The sequence below is a fragment of the Centrocercus urophasianus genome, unplaced genomic scaffold, assembly GCF_019232065.1.
Source record: "Centrocercus urophasianus isolate 14NV4802_14NV808 unplaced genomic scaffold, USGS_Curo_1.0 seq_73, whole genome shotgun sequence".
Taxonomy (NCBI): Eukaryota; Metazoa; Chordata; class Aves; order Galliformes; family Phasianidae; genus Centrocercus; species Centrocercus urophasianus.
Window position 1 is genome coordinate 10,430,269 of NW_024885344.1, and position 18,552 is coordinate 10,448,820.

Here is an 18,552-nt window from a genome sequence, read left to right on the forward strand (position 1 = left end):
TTTAAAACCATTCCCCTTTGTCATATCACTATCTACCCTCATAGAAAGTTGATTTCCCTCATGTTTATAAACTCTCTTTAAATACTGGAAGGCTGCAATGAGGTTTCTCCCCCAGCCCATCTCCTTCAGCCTGTCTTCATGTGAGAGGTGCTTCAGCCCTTTGATCGTAACTGTGGCCCTCCTTTGGACTCTCTCAAAAGCTCCACATCTTTCATGTGTTGGAGGCCCTGGACTTGCCTCCTGGAAGGACTGTGTTCCCTTGCAAAAGGAAAGCCTGTGTTGAATGGCATAGACCCAGAGCATACACTAGAATTAGGTATACAGATAAGTATCCAAGAAAGCAATCACAGAAGCAGTCAGGCTTAGTAAGTAATGGAAGAGACTAGGACAGGGGCAGCTGGATTTGGATTGTCAGAGACAGCAGGTCAACTCCATCCCCGAGGTGGATGAACTAATCCCTGGCTGATGATGCAAGGGATGAACTAAACCCTTTTGTGATGGGAAGCTGATGAGGGAACTGTCTGCAAGAATGTTTGTACAAGTGTATTTCCTATACGAGTGGCCAAATATCATTGGTTGCTTCCAAGAACCTCATGTCATTTCCAAATGTTTAGCAGGCTCTTACCTCAGCCAGACACAAGGACATGGCAGCAGCTGAACAGCCCACACTGTTGTTAAGCGGGGCTAAAAAGTCATGATTTCCCCTGAGTTGATACCGGCTGCAGACATGGCTCTTGGCATTAGACAAGTCAGTCTCGTCCCTAAGCTTTCATGCAGGAAGGGAGTGTAAGATACTGTGGTAGGGTTCTGGCTGCAGCAAACTCCCTGCTTGGCCTGGTTGAACCTGCTGCACTTTGGGCACCTGGGTTTGAAATCATAGAATCATAGAGTGGCTTAGATCAGAAGGGACCTTAAAGGTCACCTAGTTTCAACTCCCCTGCCATGGGCAGGGTTGCCCACTGCTAGATGATCAGACTGTCCAGGAAAGCCAGGCCCTGGCACTTGTATTTTGACCAGAGCTGCTCCCACAACTGCTTGCTGCTCAGTCCCCATAGGAGCACTGAGAAGATCTAAATATTACAAGGCCTAAAATCTGCTCTCAAAACTCAGGGGAATTGCTACGGATTGACCATGGCATTTCTGAGGTTACAATCAGGCTGTGAGGCACTAATTAAACTCAGACCAAAGTTGTCTGAGGAAGCAGTGGTAACAGTAGACAGCATTTTCTTGGATTTGAAAAATATGAGAAAATATCTCAAAAATTGTATTGTAGGGGGAACAAAGGAGCAGTTGAGTGGCCCCAGAATTGTTCGCTATATTGCATGGTAAAAATTGGCTGAGCAACAAAGCTGCCTGCCTCATTTGCTGCAGCTGGTGGAAGCATCAGTCGGTGAGGGCCCAGGGCTGGATCTAAGCCCACTGAAGCCAGCTAAAGGGCTCCCATTGAGCTGAAGTCAACATGAGCCAGAGCAGATTTGTTTGATGAATGAGAGAGAGCTGGGAAAGGAGCAGCTGAGCCAAACACATCTCCATGGGGTGTAGTGCACCTAGCTCAGTGTGCCTCAGCATGTAGAGCATCGTGAAGTCTGAGAAGGTCCAGAGGGCAGGAACGATAAAGGTGGTTGAGTCAGAAAAGGTTTACATGTGACAGAAGAATATAAGGTTTTAAAGTTCTTTCTGCAATGAGAAGTGAAAGCTGGTCCTACAGCAGAATTCGAAGTGGCTTCAAAAGTGAAATCAGTCTCTTGGTTTCCTTCTGCTCCTTAGCATAAGGGCGTTGCTCCCTTAAATTAAAAAACATTATGTATAAAATAACACCTATCATGTATGTGCAGGATAATTTCAGTATTGTTAATTGAGTGCTGCAGGATCCTATGATGCAAATAGCGTGGATGGATTTTTTTTTAAGGGTTGGATAATTTTATGACTAATAATAACACTTGCAATTGCACATGGTAAGAGAATTTTAATCTGAATTTGTGCTGCAGGGCATAAGCTGACTGTTTGCATAGGTCATGTGGATGTTTTTTTTTTTCTCTTCCGTAAAGTAATACAGCTAAAGGTACTTTTGAAGGTTGTTTTCCTTCTGCCTTTTAAACATTAGATGCTGGCCACCAGTCAAAGTGAGATTATCTGATGGGATGAACCAGTGGGCTGATCTGATCTGCTAATTACTAAATTCCTATGCAGGGCTTTTATTTCATGCACAGGGAGGTACTGTGCACACACTGTGCCTTTGCAGACAGGAGTTTTTGTAACACAGAGTTAAAGAACTGGCTCTGGTCTCTAATTGAAACCAGCAAAGTTCAGTAAGTTTGGAGCACATCTGTGTGCTGAGTAGCCCTAGGCGGGCCTCTGTGGTTTTTCTTCTGTGCACAGTAACTGTAGTTCTGGCAGAAGCTCTTTGAGTTGAGTGAAGAAATGGCAATAAATAACCTAACGTATTTATTTCACTTTCTGTGTGTGTTCGTGGAACTTCCAGGAGCAGATCAAACTCTCCTCAAATGTATTTGATGTTGTTTAGCAACAGTTCATTACATGGGCATTGTTTTTTTTTCCCTTCTGGTTTGGTTAAGGCTAGCCCTTTGATGATCCAGCCCCGTTGCCAGTTCTCATAAGAAGTGAATTAAAAATTGGCCCTCTCTGAGTAAACAAAAGCATAGGTTGAAAATATGTTGGTTTTTTTCTTCTAGGGTGGTTCAATCGCCCAGAAAACTGGGAATAAGCTACTCTAATTGCTGGGAAGATGAGTGGTAAAGAGAATCTTTTTAACGTAACTCTCTGTGGCAATTTGGTTTTGCTCTGTTCCTTCTGTCCTATAGATGCACAATGCCATACAAATTGTAGGCAGCTGTATACATAAATACACAGCTAGGCAGCTTTGACCATTGGGCAAGACCCCTGTTGGTTTTTTTTCAAGGAGCGAGGCTTTTTTGTTTCACTTTGCAATTTGCAGCCCTATCTGTTAAAATCTTCCTTTTGATCTAAAAATTAGAGCAAGCAACTAAAAGACAAAAAATATGCTACACTGAGGTGCTGTCCCCTATTGCCTCTTCAACTATAGTTGTGTTTTGTTTTCTTATGGGATCTGATTAAAGCCTGTACCTCCCGTTGCTGAGCAAATGTGCTCTGCTGCAGCTCCTCTCTTGCTTACAGTGTTGAAGCTGTCAGGGTTTCAACAGGAATATAATCTTCAGTCTCAGGTTCACAAGTACTGGCGTCTCTCCACGTCCTGCTCCCACCACCACCACCTGTTGAGTGAAGTGCTACTCCTTGTCAGACCAGGAAGGGAAAAGGACTTTGCTGTATCCAGCGTGACCCTACACTGGAAGGACGTTAGTGTTAAAAGTTTTCCCTTGCCCTTGTAGCAGGCCAGTGTCCATCACACCCAACCCTGGCCATGGCTCTGTGATTCTGCCAGAAGGGTTTCACCAGTGCTTTTCTCCACCTGAGGTGCTGGCAGAAAACAAGGGCAGCCGAGGGGAGCAGCATCTTGGCTCACTCGCCATCCTGCTCAGATGGCAGCCTGGCCTGCAGTGGGTCCCGTGGCTCAACATGGCAGTGCTGGCCCAGGCAGGCGCTTGCTCATTGCCTTGGTGGCAGGAGGATCACTTACCACCAGAGAAGAAGAGATGAAAGGAAACGGGGGTACAAGCTATCTTTTATTAATGCTATCGGGTTGCATATCTTTCCAGCATTGTAAGACTGGGACAGGGCTCGAGGCAATTGATGAAAGAGAAGACAGAGCCCTTGGGGAAACATGAGAGGACTAGGAGGAGGAGTCCCAGGGGTATCACTGGGAGCATTTGAATGCTACCTCAAAACTATCAGAGGCTGGAAGTAGCTAACAGTGCAAGGAAAGGGAGAAGAAATCAGATGAAAAGCTTGGGGAGGCCAACTGAAAAGGGACAGGAGAAGATAGATAGTCAACTTGTTATTACAGAGTTGGTAGAATAAAAGCACATTTTCCTTCTCTAATCTCTTTCCTGTTCACTAATAATTTTAGGACAATGTTTTGCCCATATGCTTTTCCTGTCATTTGAGGTGTTGCTGGATGAAAGCTTATTTCTACAGAGTTGCTACTGTACTGCTAACATAAGCAGACTCCATTGTTATGAAGAAGATATGCAAGAGTTTCTAGGTTTAGGTATGGGACTCAAATTTAGAAGCATCCTAAACATTTCTAAAAAGTTCAGCGGAAAATGATGCATGCTCTATGTGTTTATTGTAACTAACTGTTCTTTAACAGTCTGTAACAGGGAGAAAGTTACTGGTTAAACTCTTTCACATGAGATGGCCCAAGATAGATAAGTTCAAGAAGGGTCTCTTACAGCAGCTGAGTGCTTTGGCAAACAGATTTTTCCAAGGATCTGGGGCATGCTGCATGTCTCATCTGGTTTTGTGTCATGTTTTTGATCATATGTGAAGACATGTAAGAATGTTACTCTAACATTTCCCAATTATGCAAAGCTATAAGCATTTGAAGTCAAATCCAGTGAGGCTTACTTTGCCAGCTTCAGAGATGCAGAGACTCCTAGATGATAAATGTGGGTTTTTTTGTGTTTTTGTTTTGTTTTGTTTTGTTTTTAATTTCTAATGAGGATCAGAGTACCCAGAGCCTGTGCTCAAACCCTGAGAGTCGGCCTCCTCATCCTTTCCTTTTTTGGTGATAATAGAAAGTTAGATGATCAAGTCCTTCAGTACTCCCAAAAAGCAAACTTTCACGTTATTCTCATCATCAAATGGTGACTGAAAAAAAGTGAAGGAGAGCTTGCTGGCATCCAGGAGATGCCCAAATTTCACCAATTGGCCACATTCATGGACTAATACATTTCTCATGGCAGTGGGGCAATAAAGGTTTGTACTCCTTCTGCATTTACATTCCAGTGTTTATCCCAATACTTCATTTGGTGATGCTGTTAGAATGACTGAATTTTCAAAAGCCCACATAGCTGTTTTTCAGGTGGGGTGAACTTCCAGGTTTTTTTCAGTGATGAGATGTCAAATCAGTGCTGAACTGTTTATAACTGCATTTTTAATACTCAGCATGGCAAAAAAAACCACATGATAAAATTCAGTCAGCTAGTCCAAATCCTTAAAAACAGTTAAAAATCAAGTAGTGTGAGTGTCATTCATGCTGTCAGCTAAAAGAGCAAATGCTTAAGAGTAACTTGTTGGGCCCTTCTGAACTTGTGCCAACTCCAATTCCTGCAATAAGCCAGATCTCCCTCCTGGCTTAACTGTTGCTAAGATCCAGGGCAGCAATGAAGAAATGAACCTGACAGGAGTGAGCAATTTTATTTTAGTTTGCCAGTGTATGTGCTAGCGTATTGCATCACCACAGGGAGGTTTTGGATGGGTGGATGGGTGGATGGATAAGCTCCCAGACAATAGGCTGCTTAGAATCTAATTGCATCATTTTGGCATCGATCGTCCAAGCAGAACAGTGTGTCTAACAGTAGCAGTTGTGTGTATTACAAAATATAATAGACAAAGCCTTAATATCCTGTAGCAAACAGGATTTCCATTCTGCTCCCAAGTTTTCTAAATCCTATGAAATGCTGATGTGGTAACCTCAATGTTATTCTGTGGTTACTTTACTTAAATGAAAAATCAGTATCTCATGAATACAGTGATAAACACAAGCAATAAACTTAGCTTACAAGACCTTTCATTATTTGTATCATTTGATCTATTCTCTTTTGTCCCTCTATTCTCATTTTTCAGTATCACAAAGCCTCTCCACCACAGATTTGAAACTTGCAACGGATAGGTGGATTTCCCATGGGGAGGTGGAGAATATGAGAGCACAGAAAGGCAGAGGAAGGTTCACAAAGATCTTGGAAACTCTAAAGTAGTTAATTGTATTGCCATTTTAAGACAGGCTTTAAAAAAAGCACATGCACGGCTTGGCTCAAATCCCAGCAGTTTCCATTGGGACTTCTACTTTAAAGGTATTTACAGACAGAATTTTCAAAAGCATTTAAGTTGTAAACTTTCCGAGTTCGGATTTATCGATGTATTGAGATGACTAGCTGGTTTTAAATTGCTTTTTGCAACTTTAAACAGGTGCTTTTTGCCTCATGTGGTGAACAGGTCAGAGTTAAGAGCAAGATCACAGCCTTAAATTTCTGAAGAGCAGACTGCCATGAGCAGGGAGCTGCCTCAGAGATTCACATGGGAGATAGTCCTGTGGAGCAGGGGATCCAGGAGAACTGCTTGGTTGTTCATGGATCACCTCCTGCAAGCTGAAAAAGAGTCCATCCCAACATGCAGGAAGTCAAGCAATGGTGGTAGAAGGCCTGCTTGGGTGGACAAGATGCTTCTGAATAAGCTCAAACATAAAAAGAAAGCATACAGGTGGTGACATCAGGATTGGGTCAGCTAGGAAGAAATCTAGAGATACAGTCTCAGTGTGTAGAGATGGATCTGGAAAAGCCAAAACCCATCTGGAGGAGATGTGAAGGGCAACAAGAAGGACTTGTACAGGCATATCAACAGCAAAAGGAAGATAGGGGAAAATGTGAGTCGGGTAAAACTGGCTGTGAGGAATGTCATGCCCTTCAGTCCAGAGGAAAAATTAAAAACAAAGAAGATGCACACTTGGTGGAAGAGGGTCAGGTTGAGAAACACTTAAATAGACTGGACAGATACAAGTCCCTGGAACCTGATGAGCTGTACCTATGAGAACTGACAAAACTGGCCTATGCCACTGCAAGGCCAATCTAGATCACTAAAAGATTGCTGCAGCTGATGGAGGTTCATGAGGACATAAGAACACAAATGTCAAGTGGTACAAAACACAGCTGGGAACCAGTCACTGGCATACACTAGGACAGTGGGGCAAATACTATTTAATGTCTCCGTTAGTTATAGTATAGTTAGTTATTAGGATAATAAGACAAAGCACACTCTCAGCAAATTTTGAGACAGTGTAAAACTAGAAGAAGGGGTTGATAGACCAGATGCTTATGCTGCCAAATGAAGGGACCTAAGCAAAGCTCTGGAGAAATGAACTCAGAAGAACCTTATCAAGTTCAACAAAGGGACGTGCTAATAATTCCTTCCTCTCTGAGAAGAATAACTTCATGCCCCAGTACAGGCTGGGGCCATCCAGCTGGAAAGCAGCTTTGCAGGAAAGGACTGTGGGGTCCTGGCGGATGCCAAGTTGAATGTGAATCACAGATGTGCCCCTGTAGCAAAGATCTACCTAATAGAAGAAGGTAAGGAATGAGGAGACACTCTTCTTACCAGCATCTAGGTGAAGGAAAAGAGGCGATGGATACAAACCAAAAAGGAGAAATTCTGTTTAAAAACTGTAAAAAAAGTTTTCTTCTAAGGGTGGTCAGGCACTGGAGCAGGTTGCTCAAAGAAGTTTTGGGGTCTCTGTGATTGAAGTTACTCAAAACCTGACTGGACATGATCTTTAGCAACCCATTCTGTTGATCCTGCTCTGGGCAGAGTATTGGTTTAGATGTCTTCCAGATGAGCCTCCCACCCTCAGAAATTCTGTATTCTTGTAGTAGTATGCAGAAAAAGTGGATCTAAAGAATAGTCAGGAGTGGACTGCCCTGGGACAATGGAAAGTCAAAGGCACACGCAGTCATCATCAGCATCCCTGGAGACAGCACTAGGAACTTTTCCCATAAAACAGTAGATAGCATGTAAATCATACTGGTTTCAAGGTAGATGAGGTCTGCTGCTCTTCCAGCAAAGCATAACCCAGAGCTTTGTGAGTTACTGTGGTCAGAGGCACAAAGGACAAATGATTAATGACCAGTCCTTTTGCTAAGTGCAGTAAAGAGGCCAGCTGCTTTCACTCATCTTCGGTTTTGGCAGAACACATTAGAAATGGGGATTTTGATATATGCAGTTAAGTTGTATAAGGTGGTACACTCATACCATCCTGGAACGGAATCAACCAGAGTCAGTGAAGCTCAGTAGGAATCACACCAAGAGCCTGTGGAAAAGGTCAGTAAAGCTTAATGAAGAGACTGAGAACAGAGTTCAGATTAAACTCAGGTCAGGATGTAAATAACCAACGTCAGACCATATTTTCATTGGATATTCATTCTGGAACTAATGCAGGAATTACTGGGTGTATTTCCTGCACTATGTTGCATAAGAGACAGAATGGACAGTTATTGCAGCTTCATTTGTCCTTAGGTTCATGAGGCACTTGCTGAACTAGTGCTGAGCAGTAGGAAGTCCTCTTCCTTGCCCTATGGAAATTTCCAGCGCATTTGAAAGAAAGCAGTAATTTTGCACTCAGTCCTTGCAAGCCACCTTAAGCAGTTGGCAGGGCAGTTTTATTACTCTGGTAGAAGCCATAGCCTGGTTAAACATTCCACTGAAATAGGATAGCTCTGTAATGCGGGCAGCCCGCTCTGAGATACCTAACCCAGCCATCCCCTCTGGGTATCAGAACAGCCCTGGAAGCCCTCAAGAGTGCCTGGGGTGCCTTGTGGGGAGCAGGCCCCCCAGTAGCGTTTGGCTGGGCCCCTGCAGCCTATGCTTTGCAAACTTCAGCCTGATCTCAGTCTTTGCATGTCTACGGGTTTGTTCTCTCTGGGGCATGGAGCAGCCTCCCAGTCCCACTTTCCTCGTGGTTTTCGTGAAGTGTGCGGCACAGGCTGGTTTGACACGAGGAACAGGACAAGACATGGGGTTTAGTATAGGAAGAGAAGGAGTGGTATTTCAGAGACTCTTTTTCAGATTTCTCGTGTTGCTGTGTAGGAGCTCTTTCAAGAGACTGTACGCAACTGTGATTCCTCCCCATAGCAACCCCTGTTGTGTAAATAAAGCTATGGAGAAATAAGTGTCTGTGCCCTCAGGGAGGGCTAGCAGTGTGCTTTCTGCACAAGAGGTATACAGGGTTTACCATAATACATTAAATCATTATTCCATCTTGCATGTTTGGCTGCCCTTGGCTAGCAGCTGGTATTTGGTGATTCAGAGGAAAGAGGACAGTGTTACTGGTGGCTCTTCTGCTACTTGGAGGTGGTAGTGGTGGGTTCAGGGGCATAGAAGCAACAAATTCTTCACAAACAGAGATGGAGCCTGGCACTTAAGGCCAAATGAAGCTTTGGAATTGGAATCAGTGTTGTCAGCATTGATGAGAAATTTCAGACATTCCTGACAACTGTCCTGAAATTCCACTTTCTTTTTTACTGCTGTTTTAATCAACACTTGATCATATGTAAATCTAAACCAGGAGCTGGGGTTTTGAGGTTTGGGTCAGAATCAAGGACGTAAGCTTGCCCACAGGGATTGTATCCAAGTTCCAGAGATTTTTGGAGTAGTTCTAGAGCTTCATCTAAAACCTGTTAACAGAAGAACTTCAGCTCACTCAAAATTCAAGCACCAAATAGTCTCTAATCCAGTGTACCTAGAAGTCAATACCAAAACTTACATCAACCTCTGCTCTATCAGTTTCTCTTTATTTAGATGACTTGTTTCCTGTTAACATGAGAATGAAATTAGGCATTATTGCAGAAAATAAGTCTTGCTCTATGCTATGTTTCCTAATCTTCTAACTGTATTCTTGCTTTTTCTGTAGAATGGTTCCCATTTTGCCTGATGGGATGCTTCGTATTCTGCTTATGTTTCAGCACTGGAAGCTGACTCTCCTGCTGTGGGTGGCTGTATTTTTGAGGCCTGGTAGCCCAGTCTCAGTGCTGTCATAGCAGGCTTTTCCAAACGGTCTTGTGAGAAATGTTTTGTACTCCGTGTTGGCTGTGTTCCTGGGTCCCCTTATTGTTACAGGCTCTTCCCACTCCCACATGCTCGAGGTACGGTTCTCTCCCTTTCCTCCACATGAAATGGTGTCTAGTTTGAATATATGGTCCTATTTCTCTGAGTTTGATGTTCATCAGTATGCCTGCTTTTGTTTCCTACTTAGCATAGCTGCCCCATAAATGTTGTATTGTCCCACACTTGTCTCACACTGAGAGGTCCCTCTGTCATCAGAGCTTTGTTTGGTGTTAGGGCACGCAGAGCACTGGGAAGACCAGTCATTCAGATACCCTCAATGGTGTAGGCAAATAAAAATAAGCAAATTATTATTTAAGAATTTCTGGAATGGCCTTCAGGAAGGCCACTTTAGCTCACTTCCTTGTCCTAAGGTCACATCAGCCCTACCTGCAACATTCCTGGTGGATGTTTGTCCGGCTTGTTCCTTATCTTTAGTCCTCTTTTCCTTTACTCTCATCCCCTGCCTTAGAGGTGACTGCCTCCAGTCGCTTCTAAATTAGGTTGTGTAGAGCAATAGTTCTGTAGCAGTGCCCACAGAGGTCACAGAAGTAACACAACTTGAGTGGAATTGAGTAACTGTCTTCAAGGTGAATCAGGAACAAAATGGCTACAGCAGTTTTGAGCAAAATGACAAATATAAACAGTAACAGAGAAATAAATAGGTATATAATTATATAATATAGTAGTGCACAACATTTTCTACAGCATGAAGTTTCACAGATCTTGACTGGAAATCAAGCTGCAAGTGGCTATTTTGGGAATGCTGCATCTACATGGAAGCAACAATCTGTTGAGTCACTAGGAAAGTCCTCAGCCAGGATAGAAAAAGTCATGGGTTAGCTACATACTCTAAAAAAATTAAGGTTGACTTAAAGGATTCCTGCACAGTTGACATCCAGTTTTGCATTCTAGGCAGGTTCTCTATTAAAAAAAACCTTGGAAAGCCCTTTGAGAGGTCTTAATGCTCTGTGGTGTTTGGATCAGCTAGGAAAAATGTACTTAAAGCTTTCTGAAAGCTGTAGGAATTACTTTGTTGAACTTTCCTGGGCACAGCCATGTTGTGAAAAGAAAAACAAATGGCAAAAATGGCTAAGTGTAGACTTGCCCTTTTCTTTATTTTTGCAGGTACCTCCCCGTGCTCAGGGGAGGGAAACTTCATACATACGTTGCTTCTTCTTCAGTGCATTTATTCAGACACTTGGAATATCTAAATACCAAATCCATTGATGGTTGAAAGCGCTCAGAAATGTGCTTCTTTTTGCAAGAAGTCCTTACTGCTGCAAATGACAATGCTGCACTAAAAGTAGGCAGAAAGCCTCCCAGTTCTGTCTCCGGGTGCCATGAATATGATTTGCCTCATTGAGTTGGTAATATATATGGAGGCAAACGCTAGCTTTAATTAACTTGCTACGACAGTAGAACCAGACTTTGTTGCCTCTTGTGTCTCTAGTCTTTATGGGCATGGCTTCACCAGAGCCTGCAGATGAAGGGGAGAGTGCCAGGATTTGCACTTGCACTAATTGTAACCAGGTGGAACATCTGCTTTTTATGCCAGTCCCCCTAAGGGCCAGAGAGGGTTTTTTTAAATTATTGTTTTTGTAAAAGAAGACAGACTGTGTGCAGAGCTGCAGAGTGTGAGTCAGCAGTTGAGGATGTGGTCACTGGGAGCAAGTTGGTAGAAACCCATGTAGATGTTCCAGGATTAAAGGTATTCTTGTTTCAAAATGGAGTCCACATAGCATAAAATTAGTTTGATCTTAAAAGGAGGAATAAGGATAAAGCCTTAGACTTATATGAAAATGCCTAAATTTATGCCCTTCTGTGAACCTTTTCGTTTTCACAAGCACTGCCAACTACTGTTGCTCAAGCTAAGCAAACATGTTGATCTCCATCAGTAACCAGTTCTGAAGCAAATCCTACATTTTAAAAACAATGCCCGGCAAAAGCTCTTCTCAGGAAGTACAATGCTGTGATGTGAATTACTCAAATACCCTTAATCTCCGTATGCCTGGGAGCCGCTCTTTTTAACACAGGCTGGGCTACTTTGAGAAATCAGTTGCGGTACATGAACAATATAAAAAGTGAAAGTCTGTTGACTTTTGACAGCACTATCTGACAAGGAGGTCAATACAAAGTCAGCCTGTGCAGCAGGCGTCTCGCGGTGCAGCAGGACAGCTGCCACGCGCCTGGAGCTTGCCAGCAGTTTATGATTTTTACTGCGCCGCTATCATGGGCATAATGTTGATAACAAATTTTTATTATCTGGAAGTCTCTACATGTGTTTTATGTGGTTAAGATGACCCGTAGATTAGTGCCACAAAGTAGCAGAATAGAAAGGACTTCACCCCTTTGCTGTAGAGATTAGCAGTGGCAGAAACAGCCTATTGTACTGTTTGTATTGTGCATTGTTCCTAACATCAGCAGTAGATGCTGTTCTTCTCAGGCCTCATGCAGGTGGATTTCACCTCCTTTCCCTGAAGTTCTAAGTAGCCTCGATCTCTCTCCCCAGATCTAATCCTTCATGACTGCTTAGTGCAATTTTGTAGAGGCAGAAGAAAAGAAGGTGAGAGAGATTCATTGCCTGATCAGAGAGGTGAAGATGGGCAGGGGGGGAATCCTTCCAGTGCTTCTGCTGGCTGTGTCACCCTGGCCCAGGGATTACAGCTGTGCAGACAAAGCTGTGCAGACAAAGCTGTGCCTCCGCAGCCAGGCTCCTCATCTGTCTACTGGCTGTGGCTGCCCTGTGGACTGGAAGGAGCTGGTTCCTGACCCTCCTCTGCCTTCAGCATGGCAGTGAGAGAAGCAATGGTCAGAGTCAGTTCATTCTAACATATGCTAGAGTCATGGAATCACAGAATGCCCCAAGTTGGAAGGGACTTATAAACATCACTGAGTCCAACTCCTAGCTCCACACAGGATCACCCAAAAATCAGAGGAGCTGCAGCCGCCATCAGGCCTCCCCTCAGCTCCTCTGCTCTGCGCTGAGCAAACGCAGGGCCCTCAGCCACCCCTTGCACTCCTTGCCCTCCAGACCCAGCCGCTGCTGATCAGTTCCTTCCTTACTGTAGGAAATACTCTTCCTATACCTAAAGGGCAACAGCAGCAACCTGGCAGGTGAGGCTGGAGGTGGGGCTGCACGAGTGCCCTGGGTGATTACAACTGCTCATTTCTGCTATTGTTCCTGTGGGCAGCGCTCTGCCCTTTCCTCAGTCAGCCTTTCTGTACTTACTGTTCTGCATCGTCTTGCCAGAAGACGCACGGACAGTAAAACCAGGCACCTCCTCAGAGCAGTGACGAACAAAGGAGTAATTCCTGTCTGCAAAAGCTGTCTCTAACTTGTGATTTATACCTGAAACAAGTCAGTGATTGTATTTGCAGAATGCTGTGCTAACCAGAAATGGGAAGGTTTGCCCAGCTCCCTCTGTAACAACTGGTTTCATAACTTCTTGAACCATTTAACTCCAGGAGTGCTGTTCTGATCATGATCTGAGGGCAAGGAGTTAACTGCCTATGTCTTAGGCTGTCTTAAATAAGTAACCAGAGAGAATCTCTCCTTTTGGCTCTACATTTGAGTGATAGTTTTTCTATTAGTAGTTTCTTTTAGTAGTTTCCCTGACCTGATCTTCACTTACCCCTGTGGCCAAAAGCCATTGGTAGTGGGTTTTTATTTTTTATTTTTTATTTATTTTTTTTTTTTAACTTCATCTTTGCTCAACATCTCTGTTTTTAGGAAGTCATTTTGCACCTCATCTTTATGCTTTGTATCCTTGGTGCTGTGGTATGCACACGTGTGCAGTAGGCCAGGAGGCTGACGCTGCTTCCCTGGAGCGTGACACAGTATTGCCTTGGCCAGGTGCATGGCCCCACTGCATGTACCCTGGCATCCTGCAGCTGAGTGAAAGCACTCATAGTGTGCTGCATTTGTGAGTGTGCAGTAAACTGAATGAGAGTAGCTGGGGCAAGAGGTAGGGGTGATGTTTTTTCCTAGGGCAGGAGGCTTGGAGTATATGCATGTGAGAGACTGCAAATAGCTCTGAGTTATTTTCTGTGTTCATAGAATGGCTTAGATTGGAAGGAACTTTAAAGTCCATCCACTTCCAACCTCCTGCCATGGACAGGGCTGCCACCCAGCAGCTCATGCTGCCTAGGGCCGTATCCAACCTGGCCCCGAATGCCTCCAGAGATGGGGCACCCACAGCTTCTCTGGACAGCCTATGCCAGGGCCTTACCACCCTTTGAGTAAAGAATTTCCCCTCTTTTAGTTTAAAATCATTTCCCCTTGTCCTGTCACTATGTACTGTGTTTTCTAGGCACCTCATGGTGGTATTTGCAAGTATTGAATATGGCTCCCACCTGTTTTTTCATCCAGAAATGACACTGGGAAAGACCTCTAATAGTTATATACCTTGAAATGAGAGCAAGTGGGAAAAATCCAGCCAGGGGGAGAAGGGAGAAATATGTTCAAACAAGAGAGGGTTAAAACCTCATGCTATGCTGGGAGTTCACTGAACAGTGAGAGTAATGAAGAACAAAACCTGCCTCATACCTGCCAGTTCCTTCTTTCCCTATCTCTACAGCAGCAGAGGAGGAAGATGGTCTTGGAGCAGGAGAGCGCTTCTAAGCAAACCAGCCCATATACATGCTGCTTCCTTAGGCTGCCAAGTGAAATCACTTAGCCTGGCTACAATAAGGCATGATTGCATCTGGACATTAACAGCATTTGCAGCAGTTTAAGCATTAGTAACAACAGTAGAGTGATCAAATCTTATCCTTCAGAGGGAAAGCTGATCACCGGAGAGGGTCGGGGACTTCCTTCTTGCATGGCTTTCAGATACAATCAAGGAATGATTGAAACAGCAGGCACTTCTATAAGAAGAGGGGTGGCCAGCAGGGACAGGGAGGTGATTGTCCCCCTCTACTCCGCTCTTGTGAGACCCCATTTGGAACTGCATCCAAGTGTGGAGCCCCCAGTACAAGAAAGACAGGGAGCTGTTGGAGAGGGTCCAGAGGAGAGCCACAAAGATGATCAGCGGGCTGGAGCACCTCCCCTATGAAGACAGGCTGAAGGAGCTGGGCTTGTTCGGCATGGAGAAAAGAAGACTACGGGGTGACCTCATTGCAGCCTTTCAGTACCTAAAAGGGTCCTACAAACAGGAGGGGAATCAACTCTTTACAAGGGTAGATAACAGCAGGACAAGGGGAAATGGTTTTAAGTTGAGGGAGGGAAGATTTAGGTTGGATGTCAGGGGGAAGTTCTTTACAGAGAGAGTGGTGAGGTGCTGGAACAGGCTGCCCAGAGAGGCTGTGGATGCCCCATCCCTGGAGGTGTTCAAGGCCAGGGTGGATGGGGCCCTGGGCAGCCTGGTCTAGCATTAAATGTGGAGGTTGGCTCTGCATGTGGCAGGCGGGTTCGAGATTCATGATGATTCTGCACTGAATGGGTCTGAGGGTATGGTTGCAGCTGGATAGATCTAATCTCTGAACAGAGCAGCCCTGGCCATGCTCCTGCCCGAGGCTGGTAGCTCCCAGGGTGCTTTGGTATATTATTTCTGGCTTTGACTTTCTGCTTTTTTAAATTTTTGGTTGTTCTCCTTTTTTGAGACAGGCTCCAAGTGCATTGTTCTAGCAGAGTCATTGCTGTTGGGTGACATCTCCCCACCACCCTTTACAATTCCTGCAGATTCCTTGCTGACTTTTTGCCTAGGCACAGGAAAAGGCACAGCTGAGAAGAGGCCCTTGGGACCCAACCCAGAGCAAGAAACACCTTTACCTTATTTTCTCTTATTACACCTCTGCTACGCCGTAACTTTTGACCATAGCAGGCTGCTAGCATCTTCCTGCAGCATTACAGCAAATTAACTGCTCTGGCTTTGCATTACTCCTTAGCCAAGGTCTTATACATTGTATGATGACCACTGGCAGGGTTATGAGCAGTAACTTCTTGGGAAAGAAAATTTCAGTGGGAGACTGGGTTGCCAGTAGCAAGCTTGCCTGGCCTGGCAGAAAGTCATGTGCCCGCTTTTCCAATGGTGTGATCTCTTGGTGAACCACTGCTCTGTGTCCTTTGTGGCTGTGGGGGTGTTTAAGCCAGGGAGGGGCAGCAGGTGGTAGGGGTCCAGCCGCCTCTTCTGGCAAGCCGAATCAGAGTGACAGAGTTGCTCTTCTGGGAGGCTTGTGGTGTGAAATAATAGCTTTGGAAAACAACAGCATGCTTCAGGAAGTGATGGGAGCTAAGGAGCTAAATGCCCAGAACAGAGAAAAGCAGGATCTGGCTGGTGCATCTGTCTGGAAGACTAACCACTGCTGAGCCTGGCCCAATCTCTTCAGCTATCTACCTGCTTCAGGAAAAGCTCTTCCTAAGCTTGTGATTCTTGCCTTGACATTTTTTTTTTTGCCTTTTCCCATCCTACCCAGAACCGATTCTGTAGAGGTTCTGGAGCTAAACCATCAAAGCTAATAGTCCTGGCATTCCCTCCTGTTAATACCTGAGTGTTTCGCTGAGGTAAAATCCTGACTATTGCTTTCTTCCAGACATAGAATCATAGAAGCGTTTGAGTCAGTCATGGCCTTAAAGGCCATCCGGTCCAACCCCCCTGCAGTGAACAGGGACACCCACAGGTAGATCAGGTTGCTCAGAGCCCCGTCCACCCTGACCTTGGGTGTCTCCAGGGACGGGGCATCCACCACCTCTCTGGGCAACCTGCTCCAGTGCCTCATTACTCTTATCACAAAAAACTTTTCCCATACACCCAATCTAATTTTTCTCTTTTAGTTTCTTGTTGACTTTAAACAGCCATCAAGAAGGTGCTCCAACAGTTGGGCTTCAGTGCAGTGTTCATGAAGGGCTCAAGGATGGGCTGAACCTGTCACAGACCACATAGACCATCCTTCTCTGCTGCTCCCAAGACAGAGCAGTGGATGTAGCCACTCTGCTGTAGAACACTCTGCTTTCTGGCTCTCAGGAGGATACTTGCAAGACAATGTCTTGAACCTTGTGCTGGGGAGAAGGCTATCTCAGTGCCATCAAGCAGCAGTTATCATCAGCAGGTCTTCTGGCTGAAGGATACTGAAGGGAGCTCAATTTCTTTTCCTGACTTCTGTAGCTCCCTCACTCCTCCTAGCAAGGAAAGCAAGGTTCTTTTCCAAGGATGTCTCATGGCAATCCCCAGGGAAAAGATGATCTTTCAAAGAACTGCAGCACTACAAACTTTCTCTAAAGAGGGTGTTCATCTTATTATTTTCTGAAATTCATTTCATACCATACTGGTAAATTAGTCTGACCAAGTACAAATTACTCAGCAAGGAAATCGCTACCTCCAGACTAATTTCTAGCTGTTTTACTCTTCCCTGTTTGGCTGATACAAGTGTTAGGTAAATTTGTACAATTCCAAATTTCCTCCCTCTCTTCTCTTTCCCAAGGGTCAGAGAAATGTCAGCTGTTGGCACTTGTATCCAGCCAGGTTCTGTGCTTGATCCGAGGTGGGCTCCATGCCAGTCATGCACAGGAGCTTGAGCACAGACAAGGCCACGAGCAAACTGCCGTGGACCAGCCCAAAAGTCAGGCTGTGTTGGCCAGTGTCCTCCTTCCAGCAAGCTCTCTCCCCTGAAAAAAAGTGTGCTTCTCTCTCCCAGTAGAAATGAACCTTCCAAGCAGTGAGCACTGAATTTCATGCCAACTGCAAAGACTGTTCCAGCCCTGTTGCAAGTGGACCTTATATTCAGCTGCAGGACACTGAGAAACAGTGGTTTCTGCCTCATCACTCTGAGTGAAGTGAAAGCTCCCACATGTTATTTTTTGAGGGGGCACAGAAAATTCTTCCTCTTTCCCATGACAGTCAATCTCTGAAGTATGAGATTTGTTTAGCTGCATTAATCAGTAGATTACTCACCCAGAATGTCTGACTGAAAAAAACATATGCAGAAGATCAAAAACCCATAACTTCAGATCAGAATCTGGTGATGGTAAGACCTAGATCAGACATGTGTGGCTGAACAGCATCTAACAGGATCTGAATCAAAACCACACACCTAAGTCAGTACTTGTGTTGAGAGAGCAGGATGCCCAAGTTATTTCCAGGCCTTACCTCTAGAGTTACATCTCTGACAGCTTACTTTCACATTTCCCAGTCTCTGCACTTGCTTTTCAGTAATTGTTCCATTTTTTTCCTTACATAATAGAGGCAGGACCAATACCCTTGCTTTCTAATTGCCTCAGACAGACACAAATCTGTGGGCAGAACACAGATTTGGGAGCAAGTTGCAAGGATTTTATTTGTAGATTTAGTAGCAGGCCAGGAGCTTAGCATAGCTGGAGACAAAATCTGTCAAAGGGTTATTTGTGACTTCCAGGTCCTGAAATTGTTTTGGGTTTGCCTTGGTCTCAACAGAGTTGATCTCAACCATGTCACTTATAAATGCCTCCTCCAAAGCAAACTGATGGGGCATGCTATTGAAGCCACAACACACCTCCCATGCTGGCTGGGTGAGCACAGTAAAGATGGGTTTGCCAATGCTGAAACTGCAGAGGTTCCTCAGCACTGGGACATGCTGCTCCTTCAGACCACATCCCTTCTACTACTGTTGCTGGAGCAGCACAGAGGACACAGATCTTTCATCTCAGTGCTCAGACTTGCTACTTCACCTGATACCAGAACCAGATCCTGTCTCAAGTTGATTGTGCAGAGGGCATGTCAAATACAGCTGATCTGAACCTGGAAGCTGGCTTCACTTAAACAAGGGCATCCTAAACTGCATCACTGCTAGTACTTTATGCATTGCAGTCAAATGTCCCATCAGGTG

The 18,552-nt window shown here is 44.7% G+C and overlaps 1 protein-coding gene across 1 annotated transcript in view; it reads left to right on the top strand.

The window, feature by feature from the left end:
* The window catches only part of B4GALNT3 (beta-1,4-N-acetyl-galactosaminyltransferase 3), a 60,292-nt gene that overhangs the window by 16,668 nt on the left and 25,072 nt on the right, over positions 1-18,552 (top strand). The gene's annotated exons all lie outside the window — the stretch shown is intronic.